The 22,192-nt window shown below is 39.5% G+C and overlaps 2 pseudogenes; both read right to left on the bottom strand.

Moving 5' to 3' along the window:
- Positions 1-3,528: 3,528 nt before the first annotated feature.
- LOC121488840 lies at positions 3,529-4,520 on the bottom strand (annotated as a pseudogene).
- A 3,245-nt stretch (positions 4,521-7,765) lies between these two features.
- On the bottom strand, positions 7,766-8,524 carry LOC121488839 (annotated as a pseudogene).
- Positions 8,525-22,192: the final 13,668 nt, after the last annotated feature.

Genomic DNA, 22,192 nt, shown 5'->3' with positions numbered 1-22,192 from the left:
TAGCTTTCTAAGAAACTGGCCAATTTTTTTCCCCAAAGCTCTAGTACATTTTGTATTCTTGTCAGTACTGTATGAGAGTTCCATTTCTTCCTCATGCTTGTCAGCACTTAGTATTGTCAGTATTTTGAATTTTAGCCATTCTAGCAGGTGTGTAGTAGTATTTCATGAGGTTTTAATTCACATTTCCCTAGTGACTAAGGATGTGGAGTATCCTTTCATGTGCTTATTTGCCATCCACATCTTTGGTGAAATATCTGTTCAAATATTTTGCCAATTTTTGAGTTGTTTATCTTCTTATTGAATTAAAGAATTCTTTACATAATTTAAATACTACAAGTCCTTTGTCAGATATATACTCTGCAAATATTTTTTCCCAGTTTGTACCTTGTCTCTTCATTTTTCTAAGTGTCTTTTAAAGAACAAAAGCCTCACAATTTTTATGAAGCCCCATTTATCAATCTTTTTTCTTTTCTACTTGGTGCTTTTTGTGTTGTAGCCAATAAATCTATGCCTGATGCAAATTCACACAGGTATTTCCCTGTCTTTCCTTCTCAAACTTCATAGTTTTAGCTCTTACATTTAGGTCTACAATCCATTTGAAGTTAATTCTAAAATATAGTGTGAGGTGAGGGCTGATATTAATTCCAAATGGATATCCAATTGTTATGACACCATTTGCCGAAAAGAATGAAGAGTACTTTTTTATTGTAGAATAAAATACTTGCAGAAAAGCACATATAAGTGTATAGTTCAATGAATTTTCACAAACTGAACAGACTTGCATTATCAACCCCTAAATCAGGAAACAGACCATTTCTAGCTCCCCATAAGCCCCTTCTGATTCCCTTCCAGTCACTATGCACTAGTCCCATCCTATCCTTAATAACCGCTACCCTGGGGCAGCCCGGGTGGCTCAATGGTTTAGTGCTGCCTTCAGCCGGGGGTGTGATCCTGGAGTCCTGGGATCAAGTCCTGCGTCGGGCTCCCTGCATGGAGCCTGCTTCTCCCTCTGCCTGTGACTCTGCCTCTCTCTCTCTCTCTCTGTGTGTGTCTCTCATGAATAAATAAATAAAATCTTAAAAAAAAAAATAACCACTACCCTGACTTCCAACAGCTAAGATTAGTTTGCCTGTTTTTAAACTTTGTATAAATGTAATTATATACAACATCTTGTTTTAATCTATATTCTTTCACTCAACATTCTGTTTGGGTTTTTATAAGGAGAGTTTTTTTTAAAAAGATTTATTTATTTATTTTGAGAGAGAGAGAGCACAAGGAGAGGGGCAGAGGGAGAGAAGAAAAAGAATCTCAAGCAGACTTCCTGCTCAGTGGGGAGTCCAACATAGGGCTCAATCTCTCCACCCATGCAACCATGACCTGAGGCAAAATCAAGAGTCAGAGGCTTCACCAACTGAGCCACCCAGGCACCTCTACTCAACATTATATTTATAAGAATCATACACGTTGTTGCCTACCATTATACATCACTGACTCTCACTGCTGTGCTGTATTCCACTGAATGACTATATCACAATTTATTTATCCATTCTTTTGTTAATATTCATGTGTGTAGTGTCCATGTTGGGGCTTTTATGAAGAATGAACATACATTTTAATTGAGTGTATTTCTAGGAATGGAACTCCTGGGGTATATATGTTTTGTGTAGTTCAATTTTATCAAACACACCAAAGACTCTTCCAAGTCTTTACACCCCCTCTAGAAGTGTAGGAGAGTTCTAGTTGCTTCACATCCTCCATAGCACTTGGATTTTCCACCGTTTTTATTTTATTTTACTCTAGTGAGTAGGCAGTGATATCACATTGCAGTTTTTCATCTGCAATTTCCTGATGACTAATGAAGTTAAACTCCTTTCTTTGTGTTTATGAAACACATGAAAGAAAATTTTGATATGTTCTTTTGTAAAGTGTCTATTCAAGTGTTGTGTTTATTTTTACATTAGGTTATGTCTTTTTCTTATTGGTGTGGAGGGGTTAAGTATGTATTCTGTATACAAGTCCTTTGTGAGAATTCTATTTTGCTGATAGCTATTTCCAATATCTCACTCCCTGTGTATTTTTTGAAGAATTTTTCCGCCTGAAGGCACTATTTCAGGTGGGTTCTTGGGCACCTGGGGCTAGTGACAGCAGGGAGCTGTTCCTGCTCTGAGGATGAAGTTCAAGGGGATGAAATTATATTACTTGAGCCCAGGGAGGGCTGGATCTGGAGAGGTGGGGCAGCTCAGCTGGAGTTATGGTCATGAGGGCCACACTACTGCCAGGTGCAGGCCTGCAGCAAGGATGGGTAGGAAATCCCCCTCTCCTCTCACCTTCCCTTCTCCTGATGGGGCTTCCATTAGGTGAACCCAGAAATCATCAAGGAAACCCAAAAGGTGTCATCCTCAGGAGTCAGCCTCTGGATCACAGAGGAAGACAGAGAAGGAAGAGGCATGGATCAAGGCCAGGGGGTGCCGTGGAGATTAACCAGCAAAGAGGAGGTACAAGAGACTGCCCAAAGACTGTATCTCTCAGGTTAAGACACTATGCAGTGTGTATGTTCCCAGGGAGCCTCAAAAGAATCCGCAAAATGTGCTCCTCGAGAGAGCCAGCATTTGGAGGATTGCCATGTGGGAATCCAGCAGCAGAACTAGTTAGGTGAAAAAGAAAAAAGATTTTTTGCTCCCTTCCTAGATTAATCTTCTACTTCCTTTGCCTCAAGCCTAGAGGAGCCAGGAAAGGGAGAGGAAGGGAGAGAGAAAACTCCTGAAAGGACACTCGATGACCCTCCCTACTGCCTGGCTGGGCCAGAGCAGAGCTTGGCTTGGATGTGAGATTCAAATTTTGATTGAGACTGGACTGGACTGAATACCTGAAAGCGAGCCATCTTTATAGAAACAAGACTTATTCCTACCATTAAAAATGCCTGGAAAGCTGAGGTGGGTTGGCTCACTAAGATGTCAAAAGAACTTGCCTGAAGAACAGAGTGGAAGAAAGATCAAGCCACTTCCTGTTTGTTCCTCACTGGTTCAGACTGTTCAACAGAATACTTTGGGTTTTTTTTTTTAAAGATTATTTATTTATTTATTTATTTATTTATTCATTCATTCATTCATTCATGAGAAACACACAGAGAGAGACAGAGACAAAGGCAGAGAGAGAAGCAGACTCCCTGTTGAAGTCTGATGCTGAACTCAATCCCAGACTCAGGGATCACGACCTTAGCCAAAGGCAGACGCTCAACCACTGAGCCACCTAGGTGCCCCAACAGGACAGTTTTATTTATTTATTTATTTATTTATTTATTTATTTATTTATTTAGGCTGGGTACGGTATACTTTATTGATGGTACATGACAAGGTAGGGCTTCCCAAGCCTCTCCCCTTCCTCAGGGTCTGGGATATAAATTGGAGGTCAGGAGATTCTCAGTGTGTTGGGGGATTAAGTTGGGGCAGGGACTTCCCAGCAGCTGAGGGCCTCTCTCTTCCTTTTTTTCTTGTTGCAGCTGGTGGTCCAGGAGGCTCTTACTCCTTGGTCCATGTGGACCATGAGGTCTACTATCCGGTTGCTGTAGCTGAATTCATTGTCATACCAGGAAATGAGCTTGACAAAGTGGTCATTGAGGGCAATGCCAGCCCTGGTGTCAAAGGTGGAGGAGTAAGTGTCACTGTTGAAGTCGGAGGAGACAACCTGGTCCTCAGTGTAGCCCAGGATGCCCTTGAGGGGGCCCTCCGATGCCTGCTTTACCACCTTCTTGATGTCGTCCTATTTGGCAGCTTTCTCCAGGCAGCAGGTCAGATCCACAACTGACATGTTGGGGATCTGGGGACATGGAAGGCCATGCCAGTGAGCTTCTGGTTCAGCTCAGGGATGACCTTGCCCACAGCCTTGGTGGCGCCAGTGGAAACAGGGATGATGTTCTGGGCAGCCCCTTGGCTGCCACACCATAGCTTCCCAGAGGGACCATCCATGGTCTTCTGGGTGGCAGTGATGGCATGGACAGTGGTCATGAGGCCTTCCACAATGCCGAAGTGGTCATGGATGACTTTGGCCAGAGGGGCCAAGCAGTTGGTGGTGGAGGAGGCATTGCTGACAATCTTGAGGGAGTTGTCATACTTCTCGTGGTTCACGCCCATCACAAACATGGGGACATCAGCTGAAGGAGCAGAAATGATGACCCTCTTGGCCTTGCCCTTCAAGTGAGCCCCAGCCTTCTCCATGGTGGTGAATACCCCAGTGGACTCCACAACATACTCAGCACCAGCATCACTCCATTTGACGTTGGTGGGATCTTGCTCCTGGAAGATGGAGATGGACTTCCCATTGATGACAAGTTTCCCGTTCTCAGCCTTGACTGTGCCATGGAATTTGCCCTGGGTAGCATCTTACAGGAACATGTACACCATGTAGTTGAGGTCAATGAAGGGGTCATTGATGGCGACAATATCTACTTTGCCAGAGTTAAGAGCAGCCCTGGTGACCAGGTGCCCAATATGGCCAAATCCCTTCAGTCCAAACTTCACCATCAGTGTCTTGGGGACGGTGCTGGCACTACACCAGAAGATGCAGCTGTCTGTCGAACGGGGAAGAGCAGCGAGCCAGGACAGTTTTTCTTTTTAATTTTTATTTATTTATGATAGTCACACACAGAGAGAGAGAGAGGCAGAGACACAGGCAGAGGGAGAGGCTCCATGCACCGGGAGCCCGACGTCGGATTCGATCCCGGGTCTCCAGGATGGCGCCCCGGGCCAAAGGCAGGCGCCAAACCGCTGCGCCACCCAGGGATCCCAGGACAGTTTTAAATAGCTTAAATCTGTCTTTTGCGACTGGCTTGAGGCCACCTACTTTTCATGCGTTGTCTTATTAACATTCACAATCACCCTGTGGGTCAATACTAGTACAATCTCTGCTTTATAGATGTGAAAATTGAGTCATAGGGTTAGAAGGGCATAATTACCTGGTTTCAAGTCCAGCAAATCTGATTCCAGGATCGAAACTAAATCTTTTTAAAATAAGACTATACTTTTAGAGCAGTTTTAAGTTTGAAGAAATTTTGAGAGGAAGGTATAGAGAGTTGCCCTACATCCCTGCCTCCCACATGTATAGCCTTACCCCACTATCACTGTATCACAGTAATACACTTGTTACAATTGGTGAATCTACACTGACACCTCATTAAATTCCATAATTTACGTTAGGGTTCACTCTTGGTGTTCTACATTCTATGGATTTGACAATCATATAATGACAAGTATTTACCATTATAGAATCATACAGAGTTATTTTTACTGCCCTAAAATTCCTTTGTGCTCTGCTCATTCATCTTTCCCTCTACTTTCAACCCCTGGTAACCACTGATCTTTTTACTATCTCCATAGTTTTGCCTTTTCCAGAGTGTCATATAGTTGAAGTTATACAGTATGTAGCCTTTTCAGATTGACTTCTTTCACTCAGTAACAAGAATTTAAGTTTCCTTCATGTCTTTTCATGGCTTCATACTTCTTTTCTATTTAGTGCTAAGTAATATACTTAGCATGTCTGGATGTATCACAGTTTCTTTATCCACTCACCTCCTAAAGGACATCTTGATTGTTTCCAAGCTTTGTCAGTTAGAAATGAAGCTGCCATAGATATCTTATGTTTAGGGTATTTGTATGGACATAAGTTTTCAATTCATTTGGGTAAATTAATACCAACGAGCACAATTGATGAATTGTATGGTTAAGAATGTATTTAGTTTTGGGATGCCTGGGTGGTTCAGTGGTTGGGCATCTGGGTTTGACTTCAGTCATGATCCCGGAATCTGGGATCAGGTCCTGCATCGGGCTTCTTGCAGGGAACCTACTTCTCCCTCTCCCTGTCTCTGCCTCTTTCTCTGTGTCTCTCATAAATAAATAAATAAATAAAATCTTTTTTTTTTTAAAAGAACATATTTAGTTTTGTAAGCAGCATCCAACTACCAAGCTGCCTTCCAAAGTGGCTGTACTATTTTCCATTCCCACAGTGAATGAGAGTTCCAGTTGCTCCACATCCTCACCAGCATTTGATGTTGTCAGTATTCCCAATTTTGGCCATCTAATAGGTGTGTAGTAATATCTTATTGTTGTTTTAATTTGCATTTCCCTGATGCTATATGATGTAAGCACATTTTCATGTGCTTATGTGCTTTTTTACCATCTGTATATTTTCTTTGGTGAGGTGTCTGTTAAGTCTTTAGCCCAGTTTTTAATTGAGTTGTTTGTTTTCTTATTGTTGAGTTTGAAAAAATCTTTGTATATTTTGGATAATAGTTCTTTATCAGATATATCTTTGCAAATGTTTTCTCTCAGTCTATGACTTGTCTTCTCATTTTCTTGACATTATCTTTCACAAAGCAGTTCTTAATGTTCATTAAGTCCAGCTCATCAATTGTTTATTTCATGGATTGTCTTTGGTGTTGTATCTACAAAGACATCACCATACCCAAGGTCATCTAGGTTTTCTCCTATAGTATATTCTAGCAGTTTTATAGTTTTACATTTTACATCTATGCCTATGATCCATTTTAAGTTTATTATTGTGAAGGTTATAAAGTATGTGTCTAGATTTATTTTTCTGCACATGGGTGTAGTTGTTTCAGTCCCATTTGTAGAAAATATTGTCTTTGCTCCATTGTATTGCTTTTGTTCCTTTGTCAAAGATCAGTTGAATATATTTATGTGGGTATATGTCTGGGGTCTTTATCTTTAATACCTTTATTATTATTTTATTATATTTTACTTTTATATTATATTTATATTATAATTATTATATTATTTTTATTATTTGTTATTATCTTCTATATTCTCTAATCTATTATCATATTGATAATCTATCATATTGATCTAGTTGTCTATTCTTTTGCTAATACCACATATCTTGATAACTGAAGCTTTATATTGTTTTTAAGTCAGGTAGTATCAGTCCCCCAGCTTTGTTCTTCTCTTAGCTATTCTGAGTCTTTTCCTTCTCCATATAAACTCTAGAATCAATGTCAATGTCCACAAAATAACTTGCTAGGATTTTTATTGGAATTGCAGTGAATCTAGAGATGAAGTTGGGAACAACTGAAATTGTGACAATATTGAGTCTTCCTGTCCATGAACATGGAATATCTCTCCATTTATTTAGTAGTTCTTTAATTCAATTCATCTGAGTGTTTTAGTTTTCTTCATATAGATTTATACTTTTGTTAGATTTATACTAACTACGTCATTTGGGGGGAGTGCTAATATAAGTGGTACTGTGTTTTTAATTTCAAATTTCACTTGTTCATTGCTGGCATATAGGAAAGTAATTGGCTTTTATATATAACCCTGTACCTTGCAATCTTGCCATAATTGCTTATTAGTCTCAGGAGGTTTTTAAAAATATTCATATGTTTGATATTAATAACTTTTCTAGTGAAGACAGCATTGTGCTTTAGGCAAGAATGAAAATCTCAAAATAATCACCATAAAGCTTCTCTATGGGAGAATAAACTAGTAAGGTCCATAGATAAAAGATGAAATCCACAATGTTGGGATTATAAATGTTTAGAGCAGCCAAAACTGGAAGACAAACCCAGACTACCATCAGAAGAGTGAAATATGATCTAGTCCAAAAGGTATCTTTAAAGTTTTGACACAACTCTCCGTCTGAGCTGTGAAGATTGATCTTCAGTTCAGTCCAGCCAGCAGAAATTGACCACGCAATTTTCCACTGTATTTATTGTACAGAGTATGTATATTCCATAAGGTTCCTTTAGTGCTTGCTACTCTGTTGTACTTTTTGTCCAAGCAATTTGAGGGCATGCAAGTTCCACAAAATTGTCAATAAGAACACACTATGCTCTTTCTTCATCATAATTAAGACATGTCATCACCAGTCTTTGTACTGAAGTCTAAAAGAACATTCCAAGTATCTTTTGATATTGATCATTTATGATGCTCCAACAAAAATGTATTCCATAAGTCTAAGAATTTAAATCTTCTTTAAGCACTGAATTACAGTAGGCAATGGCCACTTCTACATCTAATCCATTTTGTTTTGGATTCTTTGCAAAATTAAAAGCAAACTGGTAAAAATTATTAAATCATCCTGGTTCTTTCCATTTTTGTTCCATCTCGGGTATCTGGGCTTTCAGTCTTTCAATGTCACACCATCCATGAACTCCTGTTTGGGAAACTTGCACTGTGTAGCTGCTCTGAACTTCCACACAACTAACGCACTAATGCTGGTTGGATTGAGTGCCAGGTCATCACAGAGCTGTAGTATACCATCTTTTCCTATTTTATTTTCATCTTTAGGATTTTTGTATCTATTGTATAGTTGTTCTAACTTCTTCCTGTTCAATGATCCTTTTACACTCTCTCACATATAAGGTTCAGGATTTTGGAAGAAAATTGTGTGTTACAATACCCAGCTTCCAGTCATTTTGAAAAAGAAAACTTACTGCTGTTTTTTCAGTAGATTGTGTGAAGATCATAAACTGACAAATTTTATCCTTCTGCAATGATTTCAATTTGCTCATGTTGGTGTCTTCCAGGCCTCTCTCCTCCACCTCTAGCTTTACAATGAATCAGTTCGAGGAGTTTTTTTGTTGTTGATTCTTTCAGATTTTCTACATATATGATCATGCCATCTGTGAACAAAGATAATTTTATTTCTTCCTTCCAATCTGTACACCTTTATTTCCTTTTTTTCTCTTATTTAATTATTTTAACTTCTAATACAATGTTGAAAAAGAGTGGTGAGTGGTGATATTCTTGCTTTATTCCTGATCTTAGTGAGAATGTTTTGAGTTCCTCATAATTAAATATAATGTTAGCTGTAGGGTTTTTGTAGATATTCTTTATCAAGTGAAGGAAATTCCTGTCTGTTCCTTATTTACTGAGTTTTTATCATGAATGAGTGTCAGATTTTATCAAATGCTCTTTTTTTGCACCTATTGTTCTGATCATGTGATTTTCCTTTTTAGCCTCTTGATGTGGTAGATTACATTGATCAATTTTCAAATGTTGAAGCAGCCTTCCATACCTGAGATAAATTCCACTTGATCATGGTATATAATTTTTAAAATATATTGTTGAATTAAACTTGTGAATGTTTTATTGAGGGAATTTTGCCTCTTTGTTAATGAGAGATATTGATCTGTAGTTTTCTTATAATATGGTTTGTCTGGTTTTAGTATTACGGTAATACTGGCCTCATAATAAGTTAGGGAGTATTCCCTTTGCTTGTATCCTCTCAAAAATATTGTAGGGAATTGTCATCATTTCTTCCTTAAATGTTTGGTAGAATTCACTAGGGAACCAATCTGTTTGAAAGGTTATTAATTTCATTTATTTAATTGATATAGGCCTATGTGGACTATTTCTTCTGGTGTGACTTTTGGTAGATTGTGTCTTTTAAGGATTGCTCCATTTCACCCAGGTTATCAAATTTTTTATAGTATTCCTTTATTATCCTTCTAATGTGCACAGAATCTGCAGTGATGCTCTTTCTTTTATTTCTAATATTAGTAATTTGCATCCTCTCTTTTAGAAAAAAGAGAGTTGGTCTGGCTAGAAGCTTATTAATTATTAATCTTTTCAAATAACCAACTTCTGGTTTTGTTGAGTTTTTTCCTATTGATTTCCTGTTTTAAATTTCATTGATTTCTGCTCTAATCATTATTTCTTTTCTTATGCTTTCTTTGTTTTTAATTTGCTCTTCTCTTTCTAGTATGCTAAGATGAAAGCTTAGATTATTGATTATGAATCTTCCTTCTTTTCCAACATGTGCACCCAATGCTATAAATTTCCTTCTAAGCACTGCTTTCACTGCATCCCACAAATTCTTTTATGTTTTCATGTTCATTTAGTTAAGTATTTTTAAATTTCTTCTGCTTTGACTCATGTGTTATTTAGAAATGTGCTGTTTGATCTCCATATATTTTAGGATTTTCCAGTTGCTTTCTGTTATGGATTTCTAGTTTAATTCTACAGTGGTCTGAGATCAGATGTTGTGATTCTATTCTTCCAAATTTGTTAAGGTGTGTACGATGGTCCAGAATTTAGTCTGTCTTAGTAAATGTTCCATTTGAGGTTGAGAAGAATGTGCATTCTCTGATGTTTGATGTTGTTTATAGATGTCAATTATATCCAGTTGATGGTAGGTGTTGAGTTTGGTTTTGTCCTTACCGATTTTCTGTTTGATGGATCTGTACATTTACGATAGGTGAGTATTAAAGTCTCCAATTATGATAATGGATTCAACCATTTATTGTTGCAATTCTATTAGTTGTTAGCTCACATAGTTTGATACTCTGTTGTTAGGCACATACATGTTAAGAATTATTATGTCTTTTTGGAGACTTGATTCCTTTACTATTATTATTTGTCCCTCATAACTTTCAATAATTTGAAGTCTGTTCTGTCTGAAACTAATGTAACTACTCTTGCTTTCTTTTGATTAGGGTTAGCATCGTATATTCTTCTCTCCACTTACTTTTAATACATATGTGCCTTTAAAGGGGGTTTCTTGTAGACAACATATTATTGGATCTTATGTTTTATTTATTTTAATTCCAGTATAGATAACATACTGTGTTATATTAGTTTCAGGTGTACAATATAGTGATTCAACAACTGCATACATCACCCAGTGTTTGTCATGAGTGAACTCCTTAATCCTCATCACCTACTTAGCCCATTTTCCCACCCATCTTCCCTCTGCTAACCATCAATTTGTTCTCAATCATTAAGAGTGTTTTTTGTTTGTTTGTTTGTATCCCTTTCTTTTCCCTTTGTTTTGTTTCTTAAATTCCACATAAGAGTGAAATCACATGGTATTTGTCTTTCTAGTTGGGTCTTATGTCTTGATCTACTCTGATAATCTCTGTCTTTTAACTAGTGCATTTGGGCCATTGACATTCAAAGTGATTATTGATACAGTTGGATTGATATGTACCATATTTATTACCATTTTATTTTTGTCGCCCTCATTCTTTGCTCCAATTTTTGTCTTCCATTCTTTTTCTGCCTTTTGTGGGTTTAATTGATTATTTTATGATTCCATTTTCTCTCCTTTCTTAACATATTTGTTTTCTTTGCTTTTTGTGGGTTCTGTTGATATATGCTCTAGCTCAGAGATTCTTCCCTCAACTGTGTCTAGTGTACTAACAAGGCCAGCAAAGGCATTCTTTATTTCTGTAAAGGTTGTTTTTGTTTGTTTGTTTGTTTGTTTATCTCTAGCATTTCTTTTTGGTTCTCCTTATGATTTCCATCTCTCTGCTTTCAATGCCCAACTGTTTTGTGTGCTGTTTACTTTATCCATTAGAGTTCTTAGCATGTTAATCATATTGTTTTAAATTCTTGGTCTGATAATTCCAACATTGCTGCCATGTCTTATTCTTTTCATATTGTAAGGTTTCTGGGTTGGTTTTTTTTGTTTTTGCTTTTGGCTTTTTTTATATGTCCTGTAATTTTTTTTCTAGGTAGCCAGACATGATATACCAGGTAAAAGGAATGGCTGTGAGTAGGCCTTTAGTAATGTGGTGGTGAGGTGTGAGGGGAAAGGAAGTGTTCTATAGCCCTATAATTAGGTCTCAGTCTTTTAGTGAGGTTGTGCCTCTGGACTGTGGACTTCATGAATTTCTCAGTTACCATCTTTCCCCCTTATGTAGGACAGGATGACTAGGGTATGCTGGAGTTGGATGTTTCTCTTCTTCTGCTTGGAAAGCTAGAGCTCACTGGAGTTGGATATGTACCTTCCCAAGTCAGTTACAGTCTGATAATACCTCAGCAGGTTAGGCTCTGGGTTAACTAGTTTTCCCTGAAGGCAGGCCTTGTTAAGGAGAAAAGAGTACTCTGGCACATTTCAAAAATGGTTCCTTTCCCCTTCCTCTTGCCAAAAGCATGAAGGAATTTTTTTCCCCTGATAGTTACTGTGAGAATCTGGAGGATATCCTGTAGCTAAATTTCTCAAAATTGTGAAAGACTCCCTGTGACTGTATCCCCCAGAGTTTATAACTCTTAGACTTGCCCACACTGAGCCTCTAGCAATGTATCAATTAAAGTTTGGGTTTTCCTCCTCCACCGATTCCCTAAGTGGTTTCCAGCTATGAGTCTTTGTTCCAGTAAGCTGTGACTCCCTGTACTCACCTGTCTGTCTCTCCAATCTTAGGAGCAATGGTTTTCCCTGTGTTCTCTCCTAGAGATCCAAGAAGAATTGTTGATTTTTCAGGTTGTTCAGTTTTTTACTTGTGAGGATGGAATGTCAACTTCTAAGCTCCTTACATGCAGAACTGGAAAAGCCCCTAAGCTAAACTTCTAACAGCTCTGCACACACTTTGTGCTTCACTTAGTGATTGGAAAGGGTTAGTGTTCTGAAGTTTTCTACTGGTTAGAAGATATGGAGGCTAGTCTGATCTCCAAGGTCCATTCAGGCTGAATGAGCAGCTGAGCAAGCAGGAACTAGACAATGCATCCAGCCAGAGCTGGTTGAGGAATGGAGGAAGCCTCACATCCCCCAGAAGTTTGGGAGAGAAGACATATGGAGGCATTATTATGTAACCACCCCCACAGCAGCAAAACCACTCCTCCAACCAATGTCTCCACTTCTGGGCCAGGGACTGGCCCAGAGAATCCTGTCTGAACCCTCCCACAGTACAGGCTATGCCTAGAGAAGCTCTTTGGTAGGCAGGGAGCAAGTGCAAAAAGTTCTAGGGCTGTGCCACTCAGTACTGGTTTGGGGGCGATGGGCAGAATAGGAGAGTAGAAGGAAGAGTCATGACCAGATGATCAGGCTATGGAGGCTCCACAGCAAAGAAACAAGAAGATGAAATCAGAAATGTGGGTCGAAGCCAGAAAGGCAGTCAGCAGGTAAACTAGAGGTGAGAAGGAGCAGTGTGCATGATATGGGTGATATTAGTGGAGGACAAGAAGCAGAGGAGGCTTATGTTGCCCTTCTACCCATTACAGGGTAGCATTTACTACCCTGAATCTCTAAACACAGGCTGACTTTCACTGTCCTTAGAATGTGGTTGTCTGATGGTACAGAGGATTTCCATTTCCATTTCCATTGTCCTGGCTCTGACAAAGCTGTCCATTTAATTGCTATATTACCTAGATTACCTCCTAGAGAGTCACATTGCTTCCTTCACTCATGTAGACCAGCACTCCACTAAATAGGCAAGTTTTCTTTCACCCAAGCTGCCATATGCTTAGGCAGCACCTATTTCAAACATGTATCATCTAGTTTTGAACTCAGCCTAGAACCTAGTCCCAACCAACCTTGCTTGCTCATGCAGTCAGGTCACCTCTGGGCATTCCAAATCTTCCAGAGTATCTTCACCAAAACCCCTGCTGGACACTACACTCTGGCTCTTCCCAATCTTTGCTCCAGTAGTGCCTGGCACACACATAGACCCCTCTAAAGGTATCTAAAGGTATGTATGTATGTATGTATGTATGTATTTTATTTATGAGAGATCCAGAGAGAAAGAGGCAGAGACACAGGCAGAGGGAGAAGCAGGCCCCATGCAGAGAGCCCAACATGGGACTCGATCCCAGGTCTCCAGGATCATGCCCTGGGCTGAAGGCAAGCACTAAACCACTGAGCCACCCGGGCTGCCCCACAGACCCCTCTAGATGTGGGCTTGTATTGGGGTGTGACTGTGCACCCTGCATTGACCCATGCCTCTCCTCTGGTAATAAAGATGTGACACTTAGTAAAGAACTATGCTGAAGTAACAATGTGCTACTACAGTGACACAACCATGCATTCACTAGAGAAACAGGATCCCCATGCTCTTTCTGTTTTCCATCTGATTACTCATGCTTCTCAGATGTGGCTGAGAGCTGAAGCCTAGAGTTTCTGGAGCCCACCTTTCCCTCTGTTTTGAGAATTGGGATAATATTTGCTCTGCTACCAGGGTTTTAGTCCATCTCTTTTTGCCAGGATTCTCCTCAAGGATCAAAGACAAAGCAATATTTATAACTTCAAAAGGTTCTCAGAAAAGCAGAGCAAAACCACAATGAAGCATCACTTCATACACACTAAGATGGCTATAATTTTTTAAAAGGAAAATAAGTGTTGGCAAGGTTGTGGAAAAGTTGGAATGCTTGTACACTGCTGGGAGGAATGTAAACTGATGCAGCCACTGTGGAAAACAATTTGACAGTTCCTCATAAAGTTAAACACAGAGTTACCATATGACCCAGCAATTCCACTCCGAGGTATAGACCCAAAAGAATTGAAAACAGGTATTCAAACATGTGTATGCACACTCATGTTCATAGCAGCACTAATCATAATAGCCAAAAGCAAGAAATAACACAAATGTGCATCAATGAATGAGTGAACAAACTGTGGTATGTACATTTGATGGAATGTTATTCAGCCATAAAAAGGGAAGAAGCATAGATATACACTACAGTGTGGATAAGCTTTGAAAACATTATGCTGAATGAAAGCTGAATGTCAAACAAAAGGTCACATATCCCATCCATAGATTGATTCCATTTATATAAAATGTTCAAAATAAGTAAATCCATAGAAACAAGAGAGCAGATGGATGGTTACCAAGGCCTGGGAGGATGGAGACATGGAGAATGTGAGCAATTGTTTAATAGGTATAGGGTTCTCTTTTTGGGTGATGAACATATTTTGAAACTAGATATAGGTAATGGTTGCATAACATTGTAAATGTACTAAACACCACTGAATTTCTCCTAAATCTTTAAAATTTCAAGAGTGAGGTTGAATCTGGACACCTAAGGTCATTTGGAATCACAAGGTGTTCTTTTGTTATCTTTCCTCTCTTGAGCTACTAACTGAGTGCTCAATTAGACTCATCCATTGCTGTCTTTCCAATGGGTCCTTATTTATCAATCTCAGGATGCTGTGGAGGGAGGTCACTGCAGCGCTATTTCAAATTCTATGGTCTCTATAGGAGCAGTCATTGCCAGTTCATCTTGCAGATACAGAGGACAGAACTGAAGTGGCTTGCCGAAGGCCACTTGTCAGGGTAACAGTGAGGTTGGATGTCAGCTTGCCTAGCCCTGCTAACTTGCTATCACCACTCTGCTTTGTTCCCAGCATCTATATTGTGGAAGGGCAGAGGACATGCAACAGTCCAAGAAAGCCACACTCCTACCCAGCAGGGAGACTGAGCTGAATGTAGCCAACGAGAACTGAGTGGTAACACTACTTCAAGAAGAATTCTTGGCTTCTTGATACCATCCAGTTTTCCCAGACACTCCTAGCCCACTTTCCCCACTCTACTACCATCCTTTTCTGAAAACTGTTTTCCTTTGCTTTCAAATGAATGGCTACCTCAGGTACTGTGGTCCCGCTCCTGTCAGAGGTGGGCAGCTGACCCTGGCTGGGACAACTCATCACTTTCCTGAGGAGGTTGGAACTGGAACTTAGACCTTTCTAGGATCTGGACCCTAACATGTAAAATTCATAAGCTAGTTGAAGGTGTGCTACCCTAACATAGTAGCTGGAGGAAGAGGCAAAGGAAAGATGGGGACAGAATTTTCTCACTTCCTTATAGTGTCCATGTGTGGACTGAGACCCAGCTCCTTCTTCCCTTGGATTCTGAGAAGTGCCCCAGTTTTCTGCTATGGCAGGTCCTGCACATTACCACCTTCACAACACACCCAACTCCTATCTTATAAGCTAGAGGATGGAAAACTCATGTCCAAATTTCCCAGACTCCCTTGTAGTAAAGGTTTCACATGTGATCAAAGTTACACCAGGCCCACATGCCTGCAAGACACATGGAAGTTGGTAATGAACACCCCAGAGTGGTGACCACACTCAGGGGGATCAGACTTTCTACAGGTAGAATGGACCCGAGGCGCTTAGCTTTCCTGAGAAGCTGATGTGTAGAGTCTATTGCACCAACCCTAAGCAGTAGCAGAGACAGAAGTAGCAACAAGGTTTTCAGAAGACGAGTCCTGTGGTCTAGTCAGGCATCTCTTCTGGCTATAGGATCTAAGCTTGGGTACTTGACCTGCCTGTAAATTCTATCCACCATATAATATGCTGTCATAAATTCCTTTCTCTTAAACAAACTTGTGGATTTGGTGGTCTGTAGCTTATAAAGAATGCATTTATACATATCAACAATCATAGATTCCTCTTGATAGTTTGACCTGAGTGGCTGTCACCTGCAAGCAAAATAGTCTTAATTAATACAATAGCCAAATTCATTATCCAAATTGTCTATCAAAAAAAAAAAAAAAGCAACTTTGAAAGAGGTTGAAAAAAACTCCTTTATCCAAAAAATAGGTGTCTCCATTTTCAGGCAGCTCTGACCGTATTCTCTAAGTTAAGACATCTGAAATTTCATAGAATGGGAAATGTGTGTGATACAAGCTAATTGACTTGTGGGGGAACCCTGGATAGTTGCAACTTTACCTGATAAAAGTTTTAAAATTAAAAGTATTTAAAATAAAGATACTCATCTTTATTGGGTCATTAGCTTTAATGTTCTCCTTGAGTTCTGAAGGTATGAGGCCCAGAGAGTTGCTCAAGAACACACATAAAGTATCAGGATTGGAACGAGAAGTCATATCACTTGACACTGGTCTCATCTCTCCTCCAAAGCACAGTATCTCTGGAAGCTAAGATTTTAGAGCTTGTGACTTAGCCAGAAACAACAGAAGAAAAGAGAACAGAGCCTTATCACATATTTTTTATGACCATGCTAGCAGAATTCAAAGTCAGAAGAATGGATCTGTGAAAGATGTATTTGACCAAATCCTTGTTTGTTATTCCTTTTCTGAAAGGAGTTATCAGTTCATAGGGGAGAGCGAGTTCATGCCCATTCTTTCCTCTTATCCATGCCAGCCTTGCCCACACCAGATGAGCTGTGCCTTGATTTTTCGTGCAGCCCTTCACACAGATTGGACTAATGTGTCTAAAAGTTTCATGAAGTATCTGCCGAAAGAAATGTTGTTTCTTTCCTAAAGACACTCCAACAGAGGCTTTTGTTTTGTTTTTTTAAACAAAGCATGGTAATAGTCCATAGCAACTATCATAAATAGAGATTTGTCATGGCAAGGAAAGGTGCTGCTAAAATAGCTTAAGTCATGATTGGCCTTCCCATAGTGCCTCTGAGAAATGGTGCACGCACACAGGGGAGAAGCCTGACTCTAGACCCTTGCCTGATGTTTACAAGAACTGAAGTGTACACGACGTCAGCAACCAGCCCAAAAGAGTGGCCATTCCTGGTACAAATGCTGCTGAAAATTCACTCAGAGGAGGAGCAAAACTCTTCATCAGAGTAGGAGAAAAAAGAGAGCAACAATGACTTTGTCATGAGCAAATCACTAAAAAATGAAAAGGGCTGCTTATTACCTAATGTGTCTTCTGGAGATAGATGGTATTTCATGGAGTCAACCAAACAGGAAATGAATCAGTGTTTGAAATAATAGTAGCTACTCAAGATTTTTCTTAATTCTCTCCAGACTTGAAAACAGTAACAATATCAGCATCCAGGAGATGTAAGTTCTCTGTAATGTATTGAGGAATAACATCAAATTCAACAGCCTTTAAAGGTCTTGGAATTGAGTGTTTTTGAAACAGTGGATCTCACACTTTAATGGAAACCTTAACCATCTATTTATCTTTGCCAAAAAGACCCAAGGTGGCAGAAACTAAGTTTTGCTTTGAATGTTCTTTTTCAAATGCATGTTGGTAGCATTGTCTGATTATTTTTTACTAAAGTAGGAATGGGAAGCTATATTGTCTACTTTGACTTCTTCCCTTCAATGGATGGAGGTCCTTTCCCTATAGTATTGGACCTTATCTCCAAGCCATGAGGCTGGACAGGTGACCATGTGTCCACCATTGGCAGGAGGAGAAGCTCCAAGGGAAAAAGCCACCATGCAGGCTGCCAGCAAAGGATCCTAATGATCTCTGATAATATGCATACTCTTTCTAAGGACAGATTGAGCCTGAGGTGCAATCAGGTAGAAGAAACATACAATAACAACAGAATTTATTGCCCAAAGAGCAAAAGAATAGAAGGCAGAACCAAAGGGGTAGAGACATAGAATTATGAGAAAAGATGAGAGGCAGGGGAAATCTTTCATTATGGAAATGCATCTCGAGGTCTGCAAACACTCTCTAGAAAGGCCAGCACAGAAGCCATGGAACAGAAAGGCTCACAGACCACACTTTGTTTCTCAAATCATACTTGTATTGAACCAATTTAAAACATACAGAGAGAAGCCAGGAGAAGAGATGGGAGAGGCTGACACACTCAGGATAGGAGCAAACAGGGCATTTGCGTGTCTGACTCTGCCACATCAGCCTTCCTTGCTGATGGTGTGGTTATAAGGTAGGCAAAAGGGCTCAGCAGATGGCTCTCTCATCTATCAGAGAGATGCTGGATAAGTGTGCTGGGCTGTGTGCCACCTAAAACTCACTGATAACCACTGAACAGCCTACACTGCATGTTTCAGGTAACCAGGGCATGCATGGCTGTATCAGTTTGCTAGGGCAGCCATAACAAAATGCCAGACTGTGTAGCTTAAACAACAGAAATGTATATTCTCATGGTTCTGGAGACTGGACACCCAAGGCCAAGGTGTCAGCTCAGTTTGTTACTACTGAAGGATATAAGGGAAGGATTTATCCTGAGCCAGAATCATAATGCTTTGTTTAAAAAAAATATCAGAAAACAAGAAATAACTCTTAGAGATTACAAATATAATGCAAACATTAAAAACTCAACATAAAGCCTAAAAGAGCAAGTGAAGGAACAGTCCAAGAAGAATAAAAGACAAAGGTATAAAAAAATAAGAAAAAAAGAGACACAAATGAAGTATGTAGTTGATGCAAAAGTGGCCATAACAGTAACTTCTTGCAAGATACATCCACGAAGGCAAAAGAAACAAAAGCAAAAATGAACTATTGGTACTTCATCAAGATAAGAAGCTTTTGCACAGCAAAGGATACAGTCAACAAAACTCAAAGACAACCTACAGAATGGGAGAAGATATTTGCAAATGACGTATCAGATAAAGGGCTAGTATCCAAGATCTATAAAGAACTTATTAAACTCAACAGCAAAGAAACAAACAATCCAATCATGAAATGGGCAAAAGACATGAACAAAATTCTCACAGAGGAAGACATAGACATGGCCAACAAGCACATGAGAAAATGCTCTGCATCACTTGCCATCAGAGAAATACAAATCAAAACCACAATGAGATACCACCTCACACCAGTGAGAATGGGGAAAATTAACAAGGCAGGAAACCACAAATGTTGGAGAGGATGCGGAGAAAAGCGAACCTTCTTACACTGTTGGTGGGAATGTGAACTGGTGCAGCCACTCTGGAAAACTATGTGGAGGTTCGTCAAAGAGTAAAAATAGACCTGCCCTACTACCCAGTAATTGCACTGTTGGGGATTTACCCCAAAGATACAGATGCAATGAAACGCCGGGACACCTGCACCCCGATGCAGCAATGCTGCATAGCAGCAATGTCCACAATAGCCAAACTGTGGAAGGAGCCTCGGTGTCCATCGAAAGATGAATGGATAAAGAAGATGTGGTCTATGTATACAATGGAATATTCCTCAGCCATTAGAAACAACAAATACCCACCATTTGCTTCAACGTGGATGGACCTGGAGGGTATTATGCTGAGTGAAGTAAATCAATCGGAGAAGGACAAACAGTGTATGTTCTCATTCATTTGGGGAATATAAATAATAGTGAAAGGGAATATAAGGGAAGGGAGAATAAATGTGTGGGAAATATCAGAAAGGGAGACAGAACATAGACTCCTAACTCTGGGAAACGAACTAGGGGTGGTGGAAGGGGAGGAGGGCGGGGGGTGGGGGTGAATGGGTGACGGGCACTGAGGGGGACACTTGACGGATGAGCACTGGGTGTTATTCTGTATGTTGGTAAATTAAACACCAATAAAAAATTAATTTATTAAAAAAAATGTGGCCATAAATCTCCATCCTTCCTTGTCTTAGTTCAGGTTGTTATAAAAGAAAAAAAAAATGGCACAGGCTTGGTGACTTAAACAACAAATACTTATCTCCACAGTTCTAGAGACTGGGAAGTCCAAGACCAATGCGCTAGCAATTTAATGTCTGGTGAGAGCCCTTCCCCTGGTTTACAGATAGCCATCTTCTCATTGTATTTTCCCATGGCAGAGAGAGAGAGTAGAATCGAGATTGCTCATGTCTCTTCTTACAAGAGCCCTAATCCCATCATGGGAGCTTCACCCTCATGACTTAATCATCTCCCAAAGGCCCCATTTCTAAACACCATCACATTGGGTATTATGGTTTCAACATGTGAATTTTTAGGAGAACCTGCCCATCGTGACATGACTTTGCATTTCTTGCTTAGAAAAAGTAGAGCCCATTTTTCTTCCCCCTTGCAGCTGGGTTGAACTTGTAATTTGCTTTATCCAATAGAATGTGATAGAAGTGACGTACCAATTCTGAGTCAAGGCCTTGAGACCTTGTACATGCCTGCTTGCTTTATCGGAATTCTCCCCAACTGCCATGTGAACAGACCTAGACTAGTCTGCTGGAAGATGAGAGCATGTGGAGGAAGATGAACTATTCTAGCTGACATCATCTTATACCAGCCAATTACTAGCAAGTCCAACCTTCATGACCCTTGATGCATGAAGCAGCCCAGCCAAGACTTGGAAGGCTGGACAGGTCAACCCAAACCAAAGTACTGACCCCTAGATCTTCAGCTCAATAAGTAGTTGTTTTGGCCACTAAATTGGGGGAGGAGGTAGTTTGCTACACAGCAACATCTAACTGATATAGAGCATTAGTCAAAGAAGATTAAAATCTCAATAACTAAAGTGTCAAGAAGCAAGAACAAAGGAGAAAAAGAGAAGGAAATTGCCATAGGCATAGTACAACAAAATTTCCCAGGCCTAACAGATGAGTTTCTATATTAAAAGAGTCCACCAAATTTCCACTCTAATGTGTGTGGGGAATAATCCTACACTAAGGAAATCTTTGTGAAATCTCAGAATACTAGGAGAAAGGAGAAGTTCCTATAGACTTTCAGAAGTGAAAAAATAGTCTTATAAAAACACTCTGGAATAAAAATGGCATTGGACTTCTCATAGGCAACCCAGAAAGCTAGAAGACCATGAAGAAAAGGCCTTTAAAATTTGGAGAGAGAATGATTTCCTCCTGCTAATAAGTCTATACTCAAAGTGTGGATATATAATAAACACTCAAGGTCCCAAAAAAATGTGCTGCCATGCTTCCTTTCTCAGGAAGCTATTGGAGGATGTGCCTCATCAAAATGAATAGGTAATATACTTACGCTTACATATGGGTCAAGTGTACTTGGGTTATTTACACCTACCTCAGAGAATTAAAAAGACGTCCACACAAAAACTTGCCCATGAATTTCATAACATTATTCATAATAGCCAGAAAGTATAAACAATCTGAATACCATCAACAGATAAATGGATAAACAAAATGTGATATATCCATGCACTGGAATATTATTCAGTCATAAAAAGGAATTAAGTACTGATACATGTTGTAATATGGAGGAACCTCAAAGACATTATGTTAGGGAAGCCAGACACAAAAGGCCACGTGTTGTATGATTCTGTTGATATGAAATGTCTAGAATAAGCAAATGAATAGAGACAGAAAGTATACTAGTAGTTTCCAGGACCTGAGGGAAGGGAGGAATGGGTGAGTGCTGATGAAGATGAGGTTTATTTTTGAAGTGATATAAATGTTCTGGAGTTAGATAGTGGCACAATTCTGTGAATTTAATAAAACCACTCAATTGTACGCTTAATAGGTGTGAAATTTTGGGGGATATGAATTATATTTCAATTACAATTGCATACATTCATTGAGAGAGTTGAATTCTGCAGATTCAGAAGATAAGAGCCCCAACATTAAGAGACAAAGGGAATGCCAAGAATAATATTAAAGTCCTATGACAACACCGTGCAGCAGTGGAAGTAACAATGCCAGATTAGTACAGCAGATAAGGGACTCTGAAAAAGATTAAAAAATGAAGCTGGTGTTGTATAAGTTCTTCATATATTTTGGATATTAACCCCTTATTGTGCATATCATTTGCAATTATCTTCTCTCTTTTTAAAAAGATTTTATTTAGTTAGTTGAGAGGTAGAAAGCACGACAGGAAGGGGGTGGACAAAAAGAGAAG

The sequence above is a fragment of the Vulpes lagopus genome, chromosome 4 (assembly GCF_018345385.1).
Source record: "Vulpes lagopus strain Blue_001 chromosome 4, ASM1834538v1, whole genome shotgun sequence".
Lineage (NCBI taxonomy): Eukaryota > Metazoa > Chordata > Mammalia > Carnivora > Canidae > Vulpes > Vulpes lagopus.
This window is presented reverse-complemented; position numbering and strand designations above follow the sequence as displayed.